The sequence below is a fragment of the Petromyzon marinus genome (assembly GCF_048934315.1).
Source record: "Petromyzon marinus isolate PM22_M1 ecotype Great Lakes invasive population chromosome 84 unlocalized genomic scaffold, UKy_Petmar_22M1.pri1.0 chr84_unloc.3, whole genome shotgun sequence".
Taxonomy (NCBI): domain Eukaryota; kingdom Metazoa; phylum Chordata; class Hyperoartia; order Petromyzontiformes; family Petromyzontidae; genus Petromyzon; species Petromyzon marinus.
In genome coordinates this window covers 561,255-587,227 of record NW_027422640.1, presented here as the reverse complement: position 1 = coordinate 587,227, position 25,973 = coordinate 561,255, and the positions used below count along the sequence as shown (strand labels likewise).

Below are 25,973 nucleotides of genomic sequence, written 5' to 3'. Positions count from 1 at the left end.
TTGTTGGAGGGCGACTGCCTCCAACTGCCCTGTAGCATCCTTCACGAGCCTACTCCACAGAGGCCGATCTTGACACCGCTGATACCAGTCATCGGCAATACCACTCAGCTCCACGTCCTCCTGTACCACATCACTCCATCTGTTCTCTAGCCCGTGCCGCGCCCGTTTAGCCCCCTCGATCCGGCCGAACAAAAGCTGTTTCGGCATGCGGTGGCTGGGCATGCGGGCTACATGACCCAGCCAACGCAGCCTTGCCTGTCGGAGGAGCTCACCGATGGGACCTTGCCCAGATCTTTCAAGGATTTGTGAGTTCCTCACACAATCCAGCCTGGTTAAACCCAGGATGGATCGTAGGCAGGCTAGCCTAAATGTTTCTAACCGGCGAAGATGTTCCATTAGGGGGGTCCACGTTTCACAAGTGTAGAGAAGGGAGGGAATTACCGTGGACGAGAAGACCTGAAGCTTAGTGCGGAGCGACAGACCAGGTGGCTTCCACACAGTGTTATGCAACTGATGAAAAGATATTGCCGCTCGACTGATTTGGAGTGAGTCCTCTGCTGTTAAACTGGAGCCGGTCATAAGCACACTGTCCAGGTATGGGAATCTCTCCACTCTCTCCACAACTGCCCCATCACCAATTGAGAGTTGTGGGGGTGGAGTGTCCGATGGTACAATGTACCCAGGCAGGTGCTTAGTTTTGGTGGGTCTGATGGTAAGGCCCCATCTCTTAGTGGCACGCTACCGTCGCAGCAGCGTCTCCATCTCCTCCTCTGAATGAGCAGCTATTAACAAATCATCGGCATACATAACGTGGTTGAGCAATAGGGAGTCATCCCTTGACCGCACCCGGCCATTGATCATCCTGCCATTATATCTGTACCAAATGGAGATTCCCCCGGTACAGCTATTGAAGGCTTCACGAACTACGTGGTCATTATAGATGTTAAATAATGTGGGAGCCAGAGGACATCCCTGTCGCACCCCAAGGTGTACAGGGAATAGCTCTGACTCCGGGCCACGTAGTTTTACCCGGGCCCGCTTACCTTCATGAAGGTCCTTAATGCTCGTGAGCAGAGGGTCAGGGACTCCAAAAGCACGAAGAACAACCCAGAGCCCAGGCCTACTGATGGTATTATAGGCCTTGACCAGGTCAATAATACAGAGATGTAGGTCTTGCTGGAATTCCCTACACCTCTGCTGTAGCAGACGGACAGACAATATGGCATCTGTGCAGGACCGCCCTTTCCTGAAACCCACACACTCACACACACACACACCCTCTGACCCACCCACTCACACACATTAACACACTCATCACACACACTCACACACACTCTCTCACCCACACACTCACTCACACACCCACTGACCCATACACACAGTAACACACTCATCACAAACATTCACAAACACTCGCTCACCTACACACTCACCCACACAGCCACTGACCTACTCACACACACATTAACACACTCATCACACACACTCACACACACAATCACACACTCACACACGCTCCCTCACTTACACACTCAACCACACACCATCACCCACACGCTCAACCACAAAAGACTCACACACACATTCATACACTAATCCACTCACACACTCATGCACACTCACGCATGTACTCACCCATTCACACATACATATGTAGTGACATCGCGGGATGTTAACTGTGCAGTGCCGGCCCTAGGGAGGCACAGCATGCTGTGTAACGACATCACGGATACCACAAGGGTGTGGGTGTAGTACCGGGCGGAGCCAGCACACGCCGCAGAGAATATAAGCCGGGTCTCAAGAGGGACCAGGGTTGTTGTTCATCCTGGTAGAAACCTTCGTCTACGTTCTCCGCTCTCTGTTCAACGAGTCTCCAATACATAGACCTGGACCCGAGCTGTTGGTCTCCGTCCATAGTAGCAGTTACATTGTAATTAGTGTAGTTAGCCTGGTGGTCACCACCATAGCTTGTTATTCTGTTAAGGGGAAGTAACCCCGTCTGTTGGAGTTAAATAAATGTGTTGCCTCCAACTTTACGTCTACGGCTCAGTTTAATCCACTATAACTGGTGTCGGAAATGGTCAAACGTTCTTTTGTTAGTAAGATAGGCCGAGTCAGATTATGCTTATGCGATGCAGACTACATACCAGGACGTCGGACGATGAGGACGACGAAGGCGTTATTCCTCAGAGAGCCCTGGATATGTCGACCCTGGAATAAGGGACTGAGGTGCCGTCGGCGGAGCATCACGACGACCATCTCAGCGACAGCTCACCAACGTCAGGGAGAGAGTGCAGCACATTCTGCACCTGCCTCGCTGAACTCCTCGAAGCCATGGCGGTGATGGTCGCTGAGCTCAACCGCGAAGGGCCAGCGGTGGGGGAGAGAGCACCGGAGCTGCACAGGGTCGAGCATCCCATTGCCATTTCCCGCCAGCGGTAAAGCTCCGTGGTGCAGCCCGTGTAACCGGCCGCCATTTTGTTCACCGAGCGGGGCGGAAAGCCCACAAAATCTGAGACTGCGTTGAGTTCACCTGTTAAGATTTCATCCCTCAGGCGCCGGTTTCAGACAAACTGCGACTTGGCGGGGTGGACGGAGGCAGAGGTGCTGAGAGTGCCGCCCGCAGTGCTTGACAACGATGCCCTAGTGGCGTTTTTCACCATCCCGCCATCGGAGAGGGCCATGCTACAATAAGCCTTTGCTAAAATCGTGGCAATCTATGAACTGCCATCAAATGTTCGCCATAAGTTCGCTGTGCGGAGGAGAGGGGAGGCTGAGACACCCCTCACCTTCCATAGCACACTATTGGCGCTAGCAAAGGCTGCCTTCCTGAAGATGGACCACAACGGAGTCGACTCACTGGGCCTCGAGAGATTGTTTACGTTGGCAAAGGACCTCCACATCGTCCTGCCATCCGTCGACAAAGACGACTTGTCTTCTCTCAAAATTGCAAGATGCATCCAGGCATACCTGCTCTTGCAACGACATAAGGGGTTGGTGGCGTATACTGTGCCTAATGAGATGCGTGATACACCCGAAGATGTGGAGCCCATCGAAGCCTGTGCTTCAACCCAAGGCGGAGGCTGGCAGGGTGACGGCATGGTGTGACAGGATGAACAACTTCGACGGCAAAATACCTCTCCTCATCCTGAGAGCGGGCACCGCAGTCATCCACCTGACCTTCTTCCACTCCACTGTATCCGAAGGCGAGTCTTCTTCGGCCGCTGAATCCACCTCACTCATCACGTTCGGTCGGTTTCATTCCTGTCGTGTGTCGGTGCATGAGGGTTCAGATTTTGCTCGGGCTGACTGGCCGCTCCGATTGGGTCAGTGATCGGAGTTGGCCCATAGAACGGTTGCTGTGACCGCAGGTTCATCCGCTGTTATCGGATTGATAGAGGGAGTTGTAATCAGAATGCTCGTTGATACTGGTGCATCCACGACTATCATTTCCGAGTTGATTTTTAACATTCTGCCCCATAAATGTCGTACCCTATGTCTCGTCAGGGTTCCGTGCTTTTACGCAAACGGCCGCTCATTGGGCATCTTTGGGAAAATAATAGTGGAGGTGTGTATTGGAGATATCAAATTGACGGGACCAGTTCTTGTATCAACGTCCTTTGCTGTTTCTTTCTTGCTCAGGACTGACTTCTTAGGGAAGATGCCCCTGAAAATTTTTCAAGGTTGCCTTGAGTTACCATTGGGCCATCAAATATGGCTTTTTTGCCTTCTCCCATTCGATTGTTCTTGGCCAACGCTACTGTACAAGCACTTGCGAGTAAGACCGTAAAGATTCCCCCCGGCGTGCAAATGTTGGTTCCTTTATGATTCTGCAAGCTCCTAGACCAGGAGGTGACTGAGGGGGGAATTCTCCAAGGATCCTCAAACAAAGCTATTCGTGGTTTGCCGTTGGTGGGGGCCCAGACTCTCATATCCAATGACCAGGAACCGCTCATTCAAGTCCTGAATGCAGCGTTGGACATGTTTGTCATTCAGGAGGGCACCGTGCTAGCTCACGTGTCGTCCATGCTTCACGAGGGAAACATCGTTGGCGGTATGGGGGTCACGTTGAATATGAAGCCGCAACAGGTTTCTGATGAAAAGTGGATGGATACGCTTTGTTCCGAAAATTCGGAATTGTTCGAGTCCCAGAGTCACCACATCGATATGGGCGACGCCGGTCCCATCCAGCAGAACCCCTACCGGCTGAGCCCTACGGCTGGCAGTTGATGAAACGTTGGCCGCCGATATTATCTCACCTTCCACCAGCCCGTGGGGAGCCCCGATTGCTCTTGTTTAAAAGCAGGATGGTAGTTTGCACTTCTGTGTTGACTTCTGTAAGCTTAATAAGATCCCTGTAGCTGACCCGTACCCTCTTCCTCAGATGGACGATTCCTTGGACGCTCTCGCAGGGGCATATTATTTTTCGACTCTTGACTTATCTTGATTTTTGCAGTTGCCCTTGGATGAATCCTCTAATATTGAAGACAGCTTTTCGCACATCACAAGGCTTATTTAAATTTAATCAGCTTACGATGGGTCTTCACTCCACTCGGATACGTTCCAGCGATTGACGGAACTAGTTCTGGCAGGCCTTCAGTGGGACTCATGCCTAATATATCTGGACGATGTTATCGTTTTTAGCCGTACGTTTAAAAAACATCTGGAATGGTTACGTGCTGTCTTTCTTAACATGCCTGCGGTGAATCTCAAATTTAAACTGCAGAAGTGTCAACCTGCTCCAAAAATAGGTTCGGTATCTTGGACACATAGTCAGTAAATCAGGGATAGCGATGGACCTGAACAAAACCACATGTGTCCATACTTGGCTGACCCCTACGTCGGTGGGGAAGGAGGTGCGGAGTTTCATTGGATTTACATCCTATTACCGCCGTTTTGTCACCGGGTTTACCACGATCGCCAAACCTCTCCACGCCCTGATGGCAAAAAGGTCAGAAGTTCCATTGGGGGGAGTAGGAGGAGGCCACATTTGTTGTGCTCTGGGATGGCTTGGTGAACGCCCCTCCCCTCCACTACCCCGACTTTTCCTTGCCGTTCATCCTTGATACGTATGCTAGCAACACCGGAATTGGCGCTGTTCTGTCTCAAGTCGTTATGGCATGGAAAGTGTTGTAGCATATGGCAGCAGAGTGATGTCTTCGGCGGAACTTTTGGCAACTGTTTTTTTTGTGCAACAGTATCGCGCCTATCTTTATGGCAGACGCTTTGAGATGCTCTCTGACCATGCAGCGCTACAGTACGCGCTGCATATTGAGCAATCTGACCAATTTTCACGTTGGTTGGAAGTCCTCCAGGACTATTCCTTTACTGTTTCCTTTTGTAAAGGTACCCAACACACGAACGCGGATGCCCTGTCGCGATTACCAATGAGCGACGGGTGAACGTGTTTCTCGGGCCGGGGCGCTGTAAGGCACCTGCTGAGGACTCGCCTCGTCCCCTTCCGGCATTGGCTGAGGTTGACATCTCTGAGGAAAGCCGACGGTCCTGTGGCGCATGACGCCGTTATTGGCATGAACCATGCAGACTTCGGACGCCTTCAGGTGGAAGACGCTTCCCTGTTCAAGTTACAACGCCGTGTCAAGGAGGTGGACGGGGGTGGGAATCGATGGGGTGTAGCCTCTGTCATCCTCAGAGGCAGATTGCTCATGCATTGGAATGGAGGGTTGACACGTTACAACATTGTCGTGCCTACTGCCCTACGGAGTAAAGTCATCTGGGCTGTGCATGAGCGACTGTTGCACCTTGGGGTGCATAAGATGCTAGCCACATTTAAGCTCGACTTCTTCTGGCCTGGCATGGTGGAAGATTGTATTCAATGGGTGTGTGCAGTGTGCACGGCGGAAACCCCCGTCCAAACTCTGCTGTCCACCATTGCAATCCATTCAGGTTTCCCGCATAAATGAGCTGGCCGCTCTTGTTATCCTTGGTCCATTTCCTACCACCCCTCGTGGCAATAAGTATTTACTGGTGGGCGTCGAATATTTTGGCCGATGGCTTGGCCGCCGCCCAACCAATCGGATGTGGCCATCACCGAGGCATTCCTTGATTGCTATGTGATGGACAAGGGGGGCCCTGAGCATTTTCTGAACGATCAGGGCAAGGAATTTTCTTCAAAATTGCTGCGGGAGGTGTACGACTTGTTGGGACCAAATAAAATACGCACGTCACCATACCACCCTCAGACGGATGGAATGGTGGAGCGGCTGCAGAGGACTCTGACCTCCATGTTGAGCCATCAGGTCAGCGAGTCCAAGCTTGACTGGGACTCGCATGTTACCGGGGTCCTGGCTGCCTATAGAATGGCCCCTCACCCATCGACCGGCTTTCCACCATTTTTTTAATGTATGGAAGAGAACACGACCCCCAGATTGATGTCCAATTATGAGCCGAGCTAAACAGGGCTAAATCTAAAATTTCGGAGTCCATGCGCTTTACTCTTCAGAGGCTTTCAGAAGCACGCGAGGCTTCCAGAGAAAATTCCAATTCATGCCAATTGTCAAATGAGCAGCTGAGGGGTCTCCATCTTTCCGGACATGAGTGGGCTTCAGGCGACAGAGCCTGGCTGCACTGTCCCCACATACTGGTGGGTACATCACCCAAATTGTTTAAACCCTGGAGGGGGCCGTTTGGCATGATTCGGGTCGTTTGGCTCCAGTGTGAAAAAAAATTTGCTTGGGTCGGCGGAGTTGGTTTGTACATCCCTCTCACCTCAAGCCTTTCATCACGCTGCGTGAATTCATCCCATCTACACTACACAGGGGCCAAGTGTCAGATGTGTCTGGCGAGCTGAGGTGTGTACCCACTGAGGTTGGTCCTCAGGGGAGTCATGTGATCCCATCCTCAGATGCCGCATGTTTAACATCCCCCAAGCCGCCACCTGCGCCGTCTTCACAAGCTTCGGGAGCGGAAGGCCCGTCTGCCCGGCCAACTGCTCTTTGCTCGATGGGACCTTTTGAAATTCTCCCTGCGACCCGCGAGGAGAGTACGCCCACCTCTCCTGGGAGCCTGGCCACAAGGACTCGATCAAAGACTCTTCGGTTTTTTCTATATATTGTATAGATAGGTTGAAGTGTTTATTTATTCTTCTTTGGTTCTTTCGGTAAAGTCACGTAGAATGAGAATAAAATAATAAATTGATAAAATAAAATAACACAATAATATTCTCACGACGTTTCGGCTACAACACAAGCGGCCTTCATCAGGTGAAGGGGGCGAGACTGTCTGGTATTTATTGGTGCACACTAACGGGTTGCTTGTTTTGTTCTTTTATTGAAGGGGGAGTTGACAAAGGGGCCCCAAGTGAGGGCTAGGGGGGTCACGTGGTTGGGATCCAGATCCTGCTCGAGGATTCTGTAAGGTGGTCGTGACCAAGGGTGGAGCCAGCCACGCCGCAGAGAATATAAGCCGGGTCCCGAGAGGGACCAGGGTTGTTGTTGTTGTTTCTGTTCATCCTGGAAAAAACATTCGTCGACGGTCTACGTTCTATGATCTACGTTCTCCATTCAACGAGCTCCAGCACGTGTACCTGGACCCGAGCTGTTGGTCCCGGTCTGTAGTAGCTAGTCACGTTGTAATTAGTGTAGTTAGCCTGGTGGTCACCACCATAGGTTGTTATTATGTTAAGGGGAAGTTATCCCGTGTGTTGGAGTTAAATAAATGTGTTGCCTCCAAGTCTACGTCTGCGACTCAGTTGAACTCACTATACATTTACAACTTAGAGCGTTATTACTATGGCTATCAGTCAGCCCTGATGGTTTCCACCTTATCGCTCCACAATTAGTCTGTCCCAATACCCCCTTGGCCCCGCCCCTATCAGACAGTGCCCCCACTCCACTGTGGCAAGTGTGTTGTTTATTGGATAATTTATTGTCATCAATACAGTACCTTCCGGCCACCTGTTTCTAATTATCTCAACGTGTACGCTCTAGCACTTTCTCTTTACAGTCCCCTACACAAATACAATGTCACTGCTTATAGTCAACACATCTTCTATCCTCTCACATATATTCCTTCTGCATTCTCCAATCCGTACTCACCAGCAACGTGATGATGAAAAAGCAACAATCGACAACTCACTTGGCATTGAAAAACCCTCTCCCAGCCTTGTTGTGATAAATTATTTTCCTGATCCTGTTCAGGTAAATGCCATGAATAATTGTATATTTCTCTGTGCACTTGCACCAACCTGGATCCATGGTACCACCGTCAAATAATCATTGCAATTTCATCACCTTAATACAGCAGTGACATTTTTCCTACGGTGTTGAAGTAGATAGTGCCTCCAACTGATGAAGCAATTAAATTCTGAGTATTCCAGATGTTGGCTCTACAGATATCCTAGATTTACAGATGTTCGGATTACGGAATTTCGCGTTCATGCAATTGACAAATTATGGACATTTTTCGATTTACGAAATCGAATTTCCATGTTAATGAAATTTTACACGGCACACGCCATGAAAGCATCAAAGAAGAAGCACCCAGGAGGATGCGTCATCCATCCGCGACACTGTCACAGTATATCCCTACAGCTCACCAGTAACGCCTCACATCGCCTTTCTAGGCATTCCAACATGCAGATCGTTTGGTGAGTTCCCTTAAAAGTATGGATCCTTGCAGTCGCGAAAGCTTGAAATCTAGAATTAATTATTCGTCTTAAATTAGTTATTATTCAATCTTCTTCACATTTATGTACTATCTTATTATTTCTGATTTGTCAATATGTGAACAATTTTTGGTTAGGAGTGGGGTGGAATGATTGTCTGAAACTCATCCCTAATTTTTCGTGTTGAATATAATGGGAAAATATTTTCTGATCACGAAATTTTGTTTGACTCGTGTTTTTTCCAGAACTCATCCATTTCTAAAGTAGAGGGAAGCCAGTACTATGCATGGTGTTCTCAGGCTCATGTCTAATCTGACATTATCATGTTGGAGGACTTCTGACATCCGACTGACAACGTTCATGATGGTCATGGCCTTTCTTTTAGTGAACAGAAAAACACATTGTATCAGTTCAATACTGTAAAATACAGTAATTGAGAAAAAAAAGGCAATCGGAGGGGTAACCATCTCGTAAATATTAAAAATGAAATGTCTTTGTTTAGAAGAGCCTGCGGCAGTGGCACCAGGTCAATGGCAATTATGAATGCCTATCATAGTTGGCACTTTCCAAGGAATAGCTCATGTTAATGTCCCACAAAGAGGTACTCATCAACTCCAGAGGGATGAAAGGATGATTCAGTACCTTATCGAGATATTATCTTATGATCTTTAATGCTAGCTTTCTGTCTTATTGGACCCCTCACCCTCCAAAAACTATTGACAATGGCCATCAAAATCATTTGGAACAATATGACATCGTTCAAACGAATAACTGCACACTGGAAGCATTTCTGAAGACAACAGATGAATAATTTAGAGAATGCATAAATCTCTTGTCAACCTTAATTCACTAAATCTTCTCATCTCATCTAATTTTTTTCATCTGCTTCCTTTTTCCCTTCCATAATTTGGCCACCATTGCATTGTTAATGTTGACCTTACATCTGATGTGCTAGATAATCACCTGCCAACTCTAGTTGGCAGGTGATTATCTAGCTAGTTTTATTTATAGGATTTTTTTTACGGAAAAAAACTTTTTTGCCGTTGGTCAGTTCCATTCTTTGTCCAATTTTAGCTCAAAAGAGCATGCGTCTTGCCTTGAATCTCGTTGAAAATGTCACGCACAACCAGGCTGCTACAGAGAGCAATGCACATTATACCATCGGCAAGCCAATGTTTTATTCGTATATGTGACATTTAGTAAGATCAAGTGCAGATGCAAATGCAATTTCATTATTTGTGCAGTCATTGATGACCTGGCTGAGGCCATGAAATATCTGCACTAGAGAAGTCGCTCAATAACAGGAAGCTGGCTTGATTCAGATGAAGGATATTGGCAGTACCAGCATCGCGCTCTGCCCTTGGAGCTGCCTGGCTACTGTTTTCATGCCTTCTTGACTGATAGCATGACTGAAATATTAATGGGGATGATCTAACGTTCTAACGTTGTTCACGTCTCACAGCCGGAATACTGCCGACTGCTTCGCTCCTGACAAAGCGCTGATACACTGCTGGATCGAGTAGGATGGTCCTTGTGGCGAGGATCTCAAAGTGGAAGATACCAAATCAGCTTTAACCCAATGTTGGTGTTTAGGAGAGCATTTATCTATGAGTATATATAGGCTGGCTGACAGATATGAAGTTATTCCTACGGTGGTAATAAACAACAACAATAATAATTGTTATCCTTTGTCATACCACTTATGGGTGAAGTCTTTCCATACTGGATAAGTCGTGGAGATTGTTTGACCATACTCCATCATGCTTGTCAACGTGGGTTGATGACGAGAAGGCTCAAGGCCAGTTTGCTTGATGGTAACTATGACTGAGAATCAAACTAAAGTGGTCTGATTCACATTGCAATGGCCAAACCATTGTGCCACCGTTACACTCGTATACATAAGTTAACAGGGAAAAAAAAACTATATCATTTTTTTTACTGTGAATAAAATGACAAAATAACATTGCCACTTTGGTCAACTCGTCGTCTTGAAATTACAGAATGTACAAATCTAAAGTCTTAGGTATAATGGAGAGAAGGGTTTTGCTAGTTGGGCGATCTCAGAATGGGTAGCAGGTGGCAATCCTAATCAAATGCCATTTTCCATATTTCGTGTGTTTAGGTCTGTTGTAGACAAAAAAACGGCCTGCGTTGAAACATGTCCTCTATTCCGACATGTGTAAAGAAGCTCATTCGCAGGGTACATTTTCATGATGATTTATTTCACGATAACATATTTACAGGCGAGAGTACGACTCACACGTTTCACAAGGCTATAACTACCGCAGTCCTGGTGGTTTCTAATAGAGTAATATCGAACACTCTTTCTTGATGGTTTCCACCATGTAGATCTCCAACAGTCGGCCCCGATGTCGTCCACCTGCAGTTGTTCTTCAGTCCCCAAGGAATCAACCCATTTGCGGGCCTCGCTCCCCCTTATATACCCCTACGGCCACGCCCTGGTAACTTCCAGCACTTGCCCCCGGTAGATTCTATCAGCAAACTCTATTGTCATCTACTTCCCTTCTCTTCGATGGCAAAGGTTATAGTGGTGTCAGTGTTGATGGGTGGAGACAGGTACAGGGTACTTTACGGGGGAAGGTTCGTAAAAGTCGTACTCCTGCGTTGTAAATACTTTATCGTGAAATAAATCATGAAATTGGAACCTGCAAAAGAGCTTCTTTACACATGTGAGTGTAAGCCTGAGTACAATCTCACGTGTTGTTGCTGTAGAGTATTTTCAATTTACCAGTGGGTCAATGAGATAAGGGGATGGTGATTAAGGTAGTGAGTGATAGGATGGGTGGGTCATTCTTGAGAGCATGAAAAAGTGCGTGAGTGAGGTTGACACAGTGAATGATCAGGTGATTGTGTGAATGATCAGGTAAATATATGACTCATGAGGAGGGAGAGGGAGCATTTATGTAAGTTATAGAGTAAGGGAAGTGGGTGAGTTCATAATGGAGTGAGTGAGTACCGGTTTATTTAGTTGAACAAGGTGAGAACTAAAGCAACCAGGATGAGTCTCATTTGCAAGAGAGACCTGGATCACCCAAATGACCAAAGCTAAATAAAAACACAGAGTTACAGTAATGAAAGTAAATATAAATAATACAAAACAACTGATGCGTCACATGGGAAATCGACGTAATGGAGTTAAGGGATGATAGAATATGTGAGTAAGGTGCGACACGGATGTCCTCTGGCCATTTCACGACAACATTTTTTTTGACTACGTAGTTTGAGACGATTTCCATGGACGCACCAGTAGAATTTATATCTGGTATAGATATAATGGGAGGCTGATCGAAGCCCCAGTAAGGTCATGGTATGGCTCTCTATTGTTAAACCATATTATGAATGCGGATGATCTGGTGATTACTTCCCACTCTAAGGAGAAGTTGGAGACACTACAGCTAAACATGGAGCATGCTCCTAAATTATGCGCCGTTACCATCAGCCTCACAAAAACAAATCACCTCCCTGAGTATTTTACATCATCAAAATGCTCCCCTCCCTCAATTCCCCATGTATTTTGGGGCAGTTGTGGAGAGAGTGGAGATATTTCCGTACTTGGGCAGTGTGCTGATGACCAACTCTGTTTCAGTAGCCGAGGTCTCACTTCGAATCATTCGAGCGGCATTATATTTTCATCAGCTGCTGACCACTGTGTGGAAGCTACCTGGCATGTCACTCCATACAAACCTTCATGTCTTCTGGACCGCAGTTATGCCCTCCCGTATCTCTCTCGAAAGGAACATCTGCGTTGGTTTGAAACATTTTGGTTAGCCCACGATCTATCCAGGGTTTAACCAGACTGGACTTTGTGAGGAGCTCAGATTCCTGGAATATCTGGACAAATGCCCATCTGTGGGCTCCTCCAGCAAGCGAGGCTGCGTTGGTTGTGTCATGCAGTCCGTATGCACAGCCACGGCATCCCCAAGCAGCTTCAATTTGGCTGGATAGATGGTGCTAAATGGGCGTGGTACGGGCTAGAGAAGAGATGGACTGATGTGGTACAGAAGGATGGAGCTGATTAGACTTATTGATGACTGGTATCAGCAGTGTCACGATCGGCTTCTGTGGAGGAGGTTCATGAAAAGCGCTGCTGGGGAGGTGGAGGCAGTCGCCCTCCAGCAACAGCATATGGCAGAGGAGCGAGGCTCAAAACAACGAGCAGAGCGCCAAACAACTGACACAAATAAAGTTGGCACAGTGGGGAGCACGGCTGTTGCATCTGCCGATCATTTTCCTAAGTCAATCCATGGCACCTGCGTCTATTACATGACCTCCTGCCAGCAAGCCTTCGACACTTCACGTGGCCTCAAAATGCACCGAGCATGGCACAAGTGCTGTGGTGACACTCTTTGGTTTTATTGGATAAAGTCACGTAGGTAAAAAATAAAATAACAAAAATCACGACGTTTCGGCCACAACACAAGCGACCTTCATCAGGTGATGGGACGAGACTGTCTGGAGGACAGCGAAAGCTTTAAATCTGCAGTGGTGATGTCACCGCCACTTGGGGGTGAACGACGGTTGTTGCGTTGTTGTTGTGCGTGTGTGCACGGACGCATGTACGACTGTGAGTCTCGTGTATGGAGAGAGAAAGAGAGGCAGCCGTGCGTTGTGCTGGCCCGTGTGCCATTCTGAGCTTCATAGGCGCTGCTCGCTAACAGCGCTTGCCCCAACAATCTGGTAAGGCTATACGGCGAATGATTGTCGCTGTTGTGTGTGTGTGTATGGACGTTCACCCCCCTCCCACCGCCCCCGTGTGTGCAGTTTTAGGGACTCATTACGCCCCCTCCCGACAAGCAGACCAGCATCCGGACTAAAGGTAAGTGACAATAAAAACAGATTTTTTTTTTCCATTTAAGTAACTTTATGTTTTGCTCACAATACAGTATTTATTACAGTGTTGAATGCAAATGTACGATATTTTGTCTTACATATGACTTTGACAATGTTTCCATCTTTTGCTGAACCGTGATAACATCTTAAAAAACTTACAGTATGTGGATTTAAATACAGTACACTATTGTATTCAGACTTATGAACCGTTCGGCTTACGGACAGTTCTCAGGAACGGAACCGATAAGTTGTACTATTCGCTAACAGCACCTTCCATTGGTATGGTTGACTACATACGATGCAAAGAAAGTTAAATATAGATACATATATATTGTACAGCACTTTCCCCAATAGTATGTTGATGTTCTATGGGGTATGTTTGTCTTTCTGAGTAATGTTTTAATTGGGGCGGTGTCATTTTCACAATTTCCCCAATGTTTTTACATTGGCCGACTTGCGCGTCAGCAATTTTCGCACCCAATGGATAAATCTCTTCTTCTTCTTGGGCTTGGTGGCGGTGGTGGCAGAAGTGGTGGTGGAAGTTGTGGCAGCGGCGGTGGAAGGGGCATCGGTGGCATCATGGTACATTTGAGACACGGCGCATTTCAATTCTTTCAGCTGGCTACTGAGATGAAGGTTCTCTTCATGCAGCCTCTCTTCCCCATGCCACATGTCCTCGTGACGCACCAGCTTCCCGCGTAGCCTAAACTGTTCCTGGCCTCTCTGCGGATCCAGGAAGTTCAACTCCGTCAGGTGGGCGTGCAGCGACCTCCGGAGATCTTTGTTTTCACAGCGCAGCGACATTTGCCGCTGTGCTGCATTGCAGTCTCGGAGAAAATCCGCATGGAGAGACTTGCTCTCCCTGCAAGGCACTCTCGTGGACTCCAGCTCCAACTGGCACTCTTTAAGCTGTTGAACCAGGCTCCTGTTCTCTCTCTGGAGAGTCTCTCGGTTCTCCATCAACTCCTCCTGCTGCTGCTGTAGCTCCAGACGGAGCATCTTGTTCTTCTGACAGAGCTCCACATTCTGCAGGCTCATCCTCTCCGTAGACAGCGTCGTGACCTCATGGTCAAAGTCTGATATGGAAAGCGTAAAAAGAAGATAAATGAAGATCCCCATCCCAAGCATGGCCAAGACCAGAACGTCAACGATCAGCAGCGCCATGCTCAGCTCGTGTTGACGGCACGCGGGACGGAAGGAAGTGAGACACGTCACGAAGGGGCGTGTTATTTATAACAACGTCATTACCGGATGTGACGTACGCTATGACGTACAAGCCATCCCTGCCCACTTATTGTCAATCATTGCTCATCACGTGACTCCACAGCCCCGCCCCTAACCGCGCAGCTCCTCCCCCATACTCTTCTTCCACCTTTCCCACGTGACGAGAAGGGAGCCAATCACGCGAGAGGCGGCGCGCGGTAGGCCCCGCGTCCACTTCCCGCCATTCTTGCAATGGGCGGGGCCGCTCAGGGTGGGGGGGACGGTGGGGGGGGGCGGTGGGGGCGGGGCCGAGTTCACTCCACGTCGCGAGTCGGGAGGAGGGACGAGGGGGAGGGGCCAGGAGGGACGAGGGGGAGGGGCCAGGAGCGGGAGGGGGGGAGCCGTGGCGCCACGCGGAGACCGCGACAGCAGCAGCAGGAGGTGGTGGTGGTGGTGTTTGTAGTTGTAGGTACGGGAGAGGTGGTGGTGGTGTTTGTGGTTGTAGGCACGGGAGAGGTGGTGGTGGTGTTTGTGGTTGTAGGCACGGGAGAGGTGGTGGTGGTGTTTGTGGTTGTAGGCACGGGAGAGGTGGTGGTGGTGTTTGTGGTTGTAGGCACGGGAGAGGTGGTGGTGGTGTTTGTGGTTGTAGGCACGGGAGAGGTGGTGGTGGTGTTTGTGGTTGTAGGCACGGGAGAGGTGGTGGTGGTGTTTGTGGTTGTAGGCACGGGAGAGGTGGTGGTGGTGTTTGTGTTTGTAGGCACGGGAGAGGTGGTGGTGGTGTTTGTGGTTGTAGGCACGGGAGAGGTGGTGGTGGTGTTTGTGGTTGTAGGCACGGGAGAGGTGGTGGTGGTGTTTGTGGTTGTAGGCACGGGAGAGGTGGTGGTGGTGTTTGTGGTTGTAGGCACGGGAGAGGTGGTGGTGGTGTTTGTGTTTGTAGGCACGGGAGATTTGGTCACGGACAGGCGGTGAGTGCCGGGTGATGGAGGGGGGGTGAGGGAGTGGATTGCAGGGTGAGTGAGTTAATGAGGAGAATTAATAGGTGAGGAGGGTGAGTGAGTTGAAGGGTGAGGTGAGTGAGTGGGTGAGTGGTGAGTTCACGACAGGGAGATTGGGGCTGAGTGAGTGAACGCAGCGCACGGTAAAGATCCCCTGAGAGCATTCGCAAGAGTTGGACATTGAGTGCCGCTGTCAGGGTCCACACGCAAATTACTCACTTGGCATGATATACAAATTAACCATTGTAAACGATTATAACTTTAAAAAGTCCGCTATTTGTCAGAGCTAATGCGATGTGCGTTTAGCATATTTGTAGCACGTTAACCAACGTCAACATCGTCATTTAGAGTAACCATTAGTCCATACGTGTCACTTGCTAATAGTCCCCGGGTCAATCACAACTTTGCCGTGCGTGCAGGCTTTGTCTCTGGCTGCTCGCTAGGGCTGCGATGCCTTTCCATGCCACAAGATGACGTTCCTTCCACACCGCGACAATATTTACTGCAGTGTTCTATAACGCGGTAGTTGCGTTGCTGAATAACACCGCGTTGTGTAAACTCCCTCGTTACAATGACTAATACAGGGTAAAGCACAGTCCGTGATAACAGCGTGAGATGCGTGTGTCGGCTGAACAAAGACTGAGGCGCGTGGGGAGCATCAGGAAGCATCCAGCAGCATCCCAATGCCTCGTGTGACGCTGTGCCCAGGCAGCCGTGCAACCGCACATTCCCACTCGCGCGACGTGGTTCTGTTGACTCAACCACTTAGCATTCGCGTTATAAAACGTGTTCCCTAATACATCCATCGTGCCATATCCAAATGGCGTTATGAAAACACGTGTTGAGGCAGAACGAACTGTATAAACTATTTTTATTTTACCAGGTGAGACCCAGTGAGCTATGTGGCTGTTTTTCAGAAGCGACCTGTCCACAAATGATAGATCAGCTAAATGGCTAATCACGTTAGAAATGTGTAGCACCAGCCACAAATACTCTAGACATGGGATCCCCTTTGACAGGGTCAGTGTCTACTTAGATTCACTCACTCCGCCTATTGTCATGTGGCGTGTGCAGCTGCGTCGTGACACTTGGTAGAGTGCTGTCTTTGAGGCAGAGCGCTTTAAAACCGTGTGCAGTGGTTAATTTGCTTAACAGCTTTACACTAAACTCCTTGCTTGTGGTAAAACATGTTTGCGACTTTGCTGATTGAGAACTATGCAGATTTAGATTAATAGTAACATGTACTTGGTGTGAGATGAACTTCCAAACAATTTCCTTTCCTCAACATCTTGGAATTAATGTCTTTTTAAATGGTCAGCTTAAGTGATTCCGTGATGTTTATGTAACTTGACCATTAAGATAATCTATGGAGCACAATTATTTCAATATTATTTGTCATAAGTAAACTGAACCCATATGTGATATTATATTGCCTGATTATTTTATTTTTTAATGTAGTCTACATGCTCTTCTGGGGATATTACCCCACATTTACCATTCATTGATGTTCCCTTTGACATTGGTAATTGGCATTGTCACACCATAGTAATTCATGGGCAATTATGTAATTCTCTCTGTGTCTCTCTCTGCATCTGTCTGTGTGGGTATCTCTCTCTGCCGGTGTGTTTTTCTCTATATGCATCTCTCGTGTGTCTCTTTGTGTGTGCCTCTCTCTGTGTGGATGTCTCTCGGTGTCTGTCTCTCTCTTTCCTTTTCCACGATGTGGTGTTGTATTTACATGCAAATTCTACCTCTAGCCCCGCCCACTTACCCTTGGGCTGAGCTTATCTCAAGCCAATATAACTTCGTGTTTCAGCAGCTTTCTCGCTATATTTTTTCACCTGATGATGGTTGCTTGTGTTGCGATCGAAACGTCGTGATCTATTATTTTTTCTACCTACGTGACTTTACAGAAAGAACCAAAGAGTATTGTGATTGTAATTTTGATCGTGATCGTTGTGGTGGAGGTGGTGATATTGATGGTGGTGTTAACGATAGCTGTGATTTTGGTGGTTGTAATGGTGGTATTGATGGTGGTAATGGTGGTTGACTATTACCCCTCTCGTGTCCTTACTTCCACCACCAGGTTTAAGAATCTGCTGGTGTCTGTGCTGGAGGTGGACGTCGGATATCTGTGCGGTCTGGAGCGGTGGACAATAGACTTCTGCAGCTCAACCAGGTGGACGCACTGGGCAGGGGGCAAGATGGTGGTGGCCTTAGAGACCCACTTACTCCCACAGAGAGCCATAGACTCACTCACAGAGTACACTCACACAGAGAGCCGAAGTCTCACTGACACAGAGCTATAGGCTCACTCACATGGAGACACATAGACTCACTCACACAGAGAACCATTGATTAACTCATTGTTTTTTTCGGTAAAGTCACGTATGTAGAAATACCATAAAATTATATTAAAATAAATCAAGCACGACGTTTCGACCGCAACACAAGCGATCTTCATCAGGTGTAAAAACAAATAGCACATAGGGTGACATCAGCGCAACACATAGAGAGCGTTAAACTGCACGGAGGTAAATACAACAAGAAGATGAGAGACGAGAATTCAAAAAACCTAAGAAAAATTTACGTGATGCAAAACCAGTCGGCCAACGACACAGTTAGACACTTGCCTGGCAGACCACGAATTTCAGAAGAGTGCTAAATTTCGCGTTCATCCTCTGGGTTGAACATACCAGCATAGACAGAGTGAACAAATACGAGGTATAAGATAGCAGAAATACATATACAGGGACACAAGAGGTAAGAAGAGGAAAGACGGACAGAGAAGCAAGAAAAAGGGGGCCGGAGGAATGAACAGACAGAGGCTTAAAATAAGTCGTAGAGGTGGGGGGAGGAGCCGAAGAAAGCAAGGGGCACCCCACCCCACCCACCCACCCCACCAACCCACCCACCCCACCCCACCCATCCCCACCCACCCACCCCACCCATCCCACCCCACCCACCCCACCCACCCCACCCCCAACCCTCCCCTCAACGCTCCTTTCACTCCTCCCGTCACCCCTCCACCCCTCTCCTTTCTGCTGCGTCAGGGCCAGAGGCTGAGAGCACGGCAAAGGAGGCTACACGGGGAGCTGGGCCGCGTCAGGGGCGAGAGACGCGGTGCGACTCGACACTTCACAGCGTGGGTGAGTGTGGGGAGTTCGTGGTGCATGTGGGACGGTGGGTGGTGTGGTCCAGAATATAAACCACCTGTGTAGGATACACGGGGGATTTTTGATTGGTGCTTAAATGTGTGTTTGTGGAAGACGGTGTAGTGTGTGAGTGTGTGTGCGGTGGGGGTAGGGAGGTAAATGTGTGTGTACTGCAAATGAGTATCTGGGGCGGTGTGTAAACATCACACATTGGGGAGACAAAGGCGGTCCGGCGTGGTTCTGACCACTTACCATTTCGTGTACTATGCCGGCCTTCATAGGAGCTCAATAACAGCACTTGCCCCACCAGTCTGTGGAGCTCCATGGGGGATGTTTGTGTCGGAGCTCGTGCTGTAGGCATAGACGACGCGCGACCGTGGATCCTCTATAGGGAGCGCGCGTCTGCTGTGGGTCGCATGGAGCTGCACGAGCGGACACCGCCGCAGCGATTCCCATACCGAGTCACGAGATAGGCGCTGGGAAACAATTGCGCTGAAGTGTGTTGCTGGGTGGATGAAGCGAGCACCGCCATGGTGTGCTTGCCTTGTATGGTCAGTCGTGTGACTGATTATTATAATATATTAATTCACACCTGTGCACCGTGTCATGGCAGTTTCTCTGTTTTTCCTTCATTGCATTTTTATTTCAGAAATATTTCACCTGCAAAATAGATTGAGTTTGAATATCTCATGCGAAAGGGTGCCCAGGGCATGTGGGGTCGTCCAATTGCACAGTGTTTAGCGCACATCACTACACACCCATGGACTAAATCCAGAGGCGAGTGACAAATGAATCAGTTCTGCCCCCCTCGCTTCACCAACCCGCACTAGTCGGCGTGGTGAAATATGGTAAAAAATCAACACGACCGACAGGGCATAGGGTGCCCATTATCCAGAAGGGCTTTACTTTATTATCACATCCACATCTAATTGTGGATTTGGTTATTTTTCTTTAGTTATCTTTATTGCATAAATACAACTTGACAAGATGTGTACTGCTTCATTCTGGTACATTTACTGTTTTTCAGTGCATTTCAGCACTGGGTGTGTTTGTTGGATGTATTGTTTGTCACGTGAGGTTAAACACTAAAAACTATTTTATGAACCAGGCAAAGTCCACTAAGCTATTCGATTTTTCATTGAACTGACAGATGCTGTAACCTGGTCCCTTGGGTACCCAGGCCTTCCTATAGTATAACTCCAGGAATCGGCAGATTTTTATTTTATTGTACCAAGTAAGGACCACTGAGCTATATAGCTGTTTTTCAAAAGCAACCTGGCCACAAATCATAGCTCCACGAAGTGGCTTATCACGTGGAAATTTGTAGCAGCCAAATACTGTAAACGCATATTTCTAAATGTGGAGGGAAAAAAACTCGAGGATCCAGAGAAAAACCCACGCCACCACGGGGAGAATATGAAAACTCCAAATATCCAGGCGTCGGGGTTGGAATCGAACCCACGACCTCCTGCATTCCAGGCGAAGGGGATAACTTGTTGCCACCACTGAGCCCCTTGTTAATCTGATGTGGTATACTGGTACAGCCCCTGGTGGCCTCAGTCACTTTACTGACCTTTGCACCATTGTGTAGTCGGTTCAATTGAGTCGCAGACATACTCTTTGGAGGCAACAAATTTATTTATACCAACACGAAGGGGTAACTTCCCTTTTACCAGATAACAACCTATGATGGTGGACCACCAGGCTATCTGCGCTAACACTCTGGGATAGCTACAACGAGCAGGACTCCAGCTTGAGTCCTGCCAATGTGTTGGTGACTCTTCACGGACGTTGAATGTAGATCTTTCAGAAGACAACAGCAAAGCTGAACCTGGTCCCTCTGGGGACCCGGTTTATATGCTCACCATGCGTGGCCGGCTCCGCCCTTGGCCACGACTACCTTCTCGATTCCTATTGCAAGATCTCGCCCTGACACGTGACTACCCACTAGCCCCAACTTGGGGCCCCTGTGTAGACTTTACCCGTCATGTACCTTCCAGGGTCAACCAGAGTGCAATGGCCCACATTAACCTCATTCATGGCTGACACTTTCACACCCCTCCTATAGAGGACAGCACTGCACGCCACGCGTGGTGCCACTCAGCGCCATGACTCAGCGTTCACCAAGCCCCACTAGGGCTGGTACTACACCCACATATATGGGGTGTCGGTGATGTAATTACATCGCACGCCGTGTCTCTCAGGCCGGCACTACACAGTGGCATTCCCGATGTCACTACATTACCCCCCCCCCCCCCATTCGTAGCATTCAGCCGTCCTGGCTGTCAACTCCCCCTTAAAACTAACCAAGTGAATAAGTTCTAGATTTTAAGCTTTCGTGACTGCAAGGATCCATACTCTTTGGTTCTATTCGGTAAAGTCACGTAGGTAAAAAATCATGACGTTTCGGCCACAACACAAGTGGCTTTCATCAGGTGAAGGGGACCGTACTGTCATGAGGACAGCGTTGGAGTGAAGACAGTCCAGCCCAGGTCGCGTCCTTTTAAGCTGTGTGGGAGGAAACAAAATGCTTTGACAAAGGAATTAGCATAAAATGACCGTAACGCACAAGAGGACCGGCACAGACGGGGGGAGCGGGTGCGAAGTGGAACGTAGAGGACCGGCACGGGGCGGGGAGTTTACAAATGTAGGTGTGAAGTGAAATAAGCTTCTATGAAAGTTTGGTATATCACTATTTGGATAAATACCATTGAAAATTAGTTTAATGTTTGGTATGATTTAGAACATCTTTCCAATGGTTGCTTAAGTGAATAAGGTGATAAAAAGTGAGTAAAAGTGACTAAACGCTATGTGTGCTTCAATAATTAACAATAACAAATAGCATATAAATACCCAAGCCCACCTATACAATATATACACTACCTACAAATGTACAGAACAACACGAGAAAATATAAAACGCGAATGCACGGAATCCCCTCCATCACCAACAACTCCCATCCTCACCGTGTAACAATACCCATAAGCACAACAAAGGCTAGGTTCAGCCAATAACCGATATGGCCTACTGAGTGTGACAAGCAACTGATGGTGTGGGAGTGTGTGTGCATGGGTGTCACAAAATCCGAAGAGTTTTTGAGCGAGTCCTCGTGGCTGGGCCTCCAGTGGAGGTGGGCTCACTCTCCCTGGAGGTCCCAGGGGGAATATGCAACTGTCCAGTCGAATCCGGCTCCTCACGAAGAGCAGTAGGCCGGGTCGACGGGTTCTCCTCTCCCGAATCAAGTGAAGACAGCGCAGGCAGCGGCTCGGGGGACATCAGGGGCGCGGCACCTGAGGGAGGAAGCACACGACTCCGCTGAGGACCAACCTCAACGGGCACACATGCCAGCTCACCGGACACATCTGTCCCTTGGCGCCCACAGTGTGGAGATGGAACAAACTCACAGGGAGCAATAAAGGGCTTAGGGCAAGAGGAGTGTACAAACCAACTCCGCCGCCCCAAGCGGATCTGGACACACTGCGGTCGAATGACCCGAATCACATCAACCAGCCCTCTCCAGGGTTTGAGCAATTTGGGCGATGTACCCACCGGTACCTGTGGACAGTGCAACCAAGCTCTGTCCCCAGGTGCCCACTCATGTTTTGAAGTACGGAAGCCCCTCAGCCATTCATTGGCCAATTGGCACGAATCAGAATTTACCTTGGAAGTCTCCCGCACTTCGGAAAGCTTTTGAAGGGTACAGCACACGGAGTCAGAGATTTAAGATTTAGCCTTGTTGGGTGCGGCTTGTAACTGAACATGAATCAGGGGGTCGTGTTCTCGCTGACCTGATGACTCAACATGGAGGTCAGAGTCCTGTGCAGCCACCTCAACCATACCATCCGTCTGCGGATTGTGCGGTGACATGTGTACTTTCTTGGTTCACAACTAACGCACACCTCTTGCAATAATTTTGAAGAAAATGTTTTTCCCTGATTGTTCAGAAGACGTTCGGGAGCACTCTTGTCCATTATGTAGTGGGTAATAAACTGGAGGAAGCTTACTCTGAGGCAACACATTTATTATAACATTAACAGGTTATTACACAATGGGGTAATGGCCCCTTTCACCCGATACTCTATGGAGGTAGTCCCTCCAGACTAGCTTGCCTCTCACTGGCTATCACGACATCTATACTGCTGGGGCTTGAGTCTTCCCTTGAGTCTTCACTGGTTATCAGCTGGAGCTTTCACTGGTACAAGCTCGAGCCGACCCTAGCCAGGGGTTCGGCTCTGCCCATTGGGCTCTTCTCTTCAGGGCTCCAGGATGCTCTTCAGTCTTCGGCCGGACAACAACTGCTGGGACCGCTCAGGGACCTGACTTATATATAGGCTCCTGGCTCACTCCGCCCCTGGCCACGCCTTCCTTTTAGGACCGTCTCCGAGGGTCTGGAGAATGACATCATCTCCCCAGCCCCCTTCCCGGGATCTGGGGTCCCGACCGTTGGTCACGATGCTCCCCCAGGGATTGCCTTGGCCAACGGCCCGTCATCATTAATCCAGCAGGTTCAGCCTCCCCTCTGCTCCCTACTGACACAAGCTAGTACTGCCGGCTATGATTAGTGGCGATCATGTTCAACCATGCCACTAAAATTACGTAGCCATTGAGGAATGCCTCAGTGATCTTTGCCGCCAACTGTTTGGGAAGCGGCCAGGCCACAGGCCATCATGAGAAATACTCGACTCCCACCAGAAAATATTTATTCCCACGAGCGGACCGCGTGCACTGCACACACCCCTTCAACAAATTAGCAGCATCCTCAGCCATGCCAGGCCAGAAGAAATCCGACTTACGTGTGGCCAATGCTAGTTTATGCACACCCAAGTGCAACAGATGCTCGTGCACCGCCCAAATGACCTTACCCCGCAGGGCGGTGGGCACAACAATGTTGGAACATCGCATCTCTCCGTCCCAATGCATGATCAATCCGCCTCTGAGAATGAAAGAGGTGACACCCCATCGATCCTCGCCCCCATCAGTCTCTCTGACACGGCATCGCAATTTAAGCAGGGAAGCGTCCTCAACCTGGAGGCGCCCCCATTCTTTGTGGTCCAATCCAATGACAGCATCACGCGCCACTGGATCCCCAGCCCCCTCAGATGTTACAACCTCGGCCGATGCCGTAAGGGTAGGGGGCGAGTGTTCATTGCGCGGCTTAAAGCGACCGGAGCCCGAAAAACTTGCGCAACTCTCGTTCGTGGGTAATTGCGACAGGGCGTCCGTGTTCGTGTGATGGGAGCCTTTGCGATAGGTAACCTGAAAAGAGTAGTCCTGGAGGACCTCCAACCAGCGTGAAAGTTCGCCAGATGGCTGGTCAACCTGCAGCGCGTACTGCAGCGCTGCGTGGTCCGAGCGCACCTCAAAGTCTCTCCCATACAAATATGGAAGATACTGTTGCAAGAAAAACACGATAGCTAACAGTTATCAGCGTGTGACACAGTACCGCTGTTCAGCCGGAGACAGCACTCTGCTTCCTTATGCGATAACACTCGACGCCATTGACAACTTGAGACAGAACAGCTCCAGTGCCAGTGTTACTAGCATGTGTATCAAGGACAAACGGCAAGGAAAAGTCGGGGTAGTGGAGGGGAGGGGCGTTCACCAAGCCATCTTGGAGTGCAACAAATGCGGCCTCCTCATGAGTGGTGCCGATGTCACAAGTCGAGGAGACTGAAGTGCTGTGACAAAAGGGCCATTGCCTGAATCGTCTCTTACTATAAACATTTAATTTCAAAGCGGTGTTATCGAAGAAGTTTTTTTGGAAGATAAATAACATCGCGATGGGGGGAGGGGGACATAGCGGGATTGAGGGGGAGTGATTAGGGGGGTTATAGAGGTGGGTGTTGAGTAAAATAGTATCAGTGTCTTGTGCTCGAGCCTAGGGGCTATGCCAATGGGCTAGGCCATTGAGAACACGGATTCGAATGAACGTCTCATCTTGCCACATGCTTTTTTACTATCTCCATCAGTAACAAAATCAATCTACAAAGCAACGCTGCTTCTAAAATGGGTATAGTACTCTGAAGCATGTAAAAATGGTAATGTACTGTCAATCGTATTTTAACAGGAGCATTGTCTCTTTAAAGGTCACGGTTTTTGTTGTTGACATGAACTCTATTGGCTTCCACCTCCCTGTTCACAGAGATCGTCAATAGAGGCTGAAGTCTGTTACTCGCGCACAGTCAGTCGAGGGAGTGATAGCCCCCACTGTGCCCTTCAGCCCGTGGCGTTGCCTATGGGACTCATTGTCCCGTAACATCCCGAGTTCACAATGTCGATTAAAGCGACACCTTTGTTTAATAACGATCCATGAAATGAGTGGGACTTTATATAGTGTGACAGTCTTGTCTTTGGTAATACTGTACTCATGTTTGTTTCTGTTGCCTGGTTTTTAATTGGTAAAGCTGTGATCGTGTTTGATCCCTCCACTGGTATCCGATTAATTTCTGCATCAAGCACAATATCCCCTTTGCTGTCTTCAAGTTCCACCATGGACACGCTCCTGCTTGCCTCTCCCATCATCTCATTCCCCTCCCAATGTTCTCCTATATCGTCCCTACCATCTCGCTTTACTCCCCTTCACTCATTCTCCGCCCAGCAACCAAGGCTTCCTGTTGGAACTTCTAATCAACCTTTACTCATTCGGAGGTCACTCATTCCCTTTTCTTTTGATGCAATTATTTGGGCCTGTCACTTACCATCCACAGATTTCTCCTGTGATCATCACTGTATGTTCTCTCTTTAGAAATGTAGGCTGAATGTACACCACCTTGTTCCCAATGATGATTGTATCTCACTGATGTGCACATCACCTTGACAGAGGCTCTTTTTAAAGGCACTCTAATTGATTATTTCTCATTTCACAGCCTCCACTACACTACTCAGCAGATTATACCCCACTTTGTTCGTCAAGACTTGCTTGAGGCAAATATAAGTATGGTCCAACAACTTATATGACTGACACGGCACGAGTAAGACTGCCTGCAGTCCAACCAAAAAGGCTGCATCATTGAAAGCTGGTTTCAAGCCTGCCCTCCACGTGTGTTAAAAGATCTTACTCACCCATGTGATGATAGTTGAGCCTCTGGGTGTCAGCATTTCTGCTCTGATATTGCAAGTGTTGGATACTAGTGATTTCTTTCA

At 48.7% G+C, this 25,973-nt stretch overlaps 1 protein-coding gene across 5 annotated transcripts in view; it reads left to right on the top strand.

Annotated features, from left to right (window-relative positions):
* Window positions 1–15,072: 15,072 nt before the first annotated feature.
* LOC142908429 (ribonuclease inhibitor-like) overlaps window positions 15,073–25,973 on the top strand; it is a 28,381-nt gene continuing 17,480 nt past the window's right edge. For all 5 annotated transcript variants that reach the window (XR_012931754.1, XR_012931753.1, XM_076059127.1 and 2 more), the window contains exons 1-3: window positions 15,073–15,149; window positions 17,762–17,854; window positions 18,729–18,824. The gene's annotated coding sequence lies outside the window, so the exon portion shown is untranslated. The remainder of the gene's footprint in view (window positions 15,150–17,761; window positions 17,855–18,728; window positions 18,825–25,973) is intronic.